Raw genomic sequence first — 1,151 nt, forward strand, 5'->3', positions numbered from 1 at the left:
TGCAATATAATTATGGGTATTTTAAGTTGCGTATTTTTATTAAGCAATAACAATCAGCAGTAAGCAATAACAACATATTCATTGAAGCTAATGATAAATAGCGACGAGTATAAACTGTCGATATACTTCAACATTAATCTACTATATCGTACATTGCCTACCACCGACTTCCTTCATTATACTTGCTTAAAGAAACACTTACATAAAGCTAACACTAATTGCATAGCTGCTAGTGTCTTCAAATGGAAACTTATTTTCCATAATCGTATGGGAAGGGCAAAATTGAATTATCAAAGTATATGTATATGCTATACATAGATAGCATGCATATAGTATATAGCGTAAATATAGCATGAGCCCAATGACTTGACTCTGGTTAGGATTTATCATAATATCGTAATCACATATTCATGGAATTGCAAGTGTATTTATCATTTATATTAACTGTATTATTGCGAAGAAGTAAAACTAATCATGGAAAATTAGTATTTTAGGCTAGAGAACATCAAAATGATGGCTTACAACGGTACTATCAGTTAAATAGAAGTAACGGTCTTTTAAAATGGGGATTAGTAATGCAATTACACTTACATAGAGCAGCCCCGAAATTTACGTAGGATTAAGTTGAAATTGTTATTGCTAGGCTGATACAGTTGACATTATAAAATTAGTAAGAAATCGTGCTGTTTGTTATAGTAGCTGCAAGATGCTATATCAGAACTTTAATAAATTCTTTAAAAAATTCTTTTACCGGTATTGTAGAAAATCATTATTTTTTAATCATCTATCCAGCATAATAATAAATGAACGATCTTGCAGGAAAAGTCATTGCTGTTGGTAATATTAATTACCGTATATTTCAATCGAAATTGAGTACCGTATATTAATGTGATTCCTAATAATTCATTAATAGTTTATATCACTACAGTATTTTACCAGTGATGTGAAATTTATATGTAAATTCTGCTTGCTTAAGAAGCTGCAAAGACCTGAAACTATGTGGAGGTTTTGGTGGAAGGAGGGAAATAGCAAGGTTTGGTAACTTTGAACGTATGTGCTTGTAATTTTTCTTTGTTCTCTTTTAACCAAAATTGAGTAGATATTGGCAGATTATATAGATTAATTCAAACAGCAAATAAGCATAATCTTGG

Source organism: Trichoplax adhaerens, genomic scaffold, assembly GCF_000150275.1.
Source record: "Trichoplax adhaerens TRIADscaffold_1 genomic scaffold, whole genome shotgun sequence".
Lineage (NCBI taxonomy): Eukaryota > Metazoa > Placozoa > Uniplacotomia > Trichoplacea > Trichoplacidae > Trichoplax > Trichoplax adhaerens.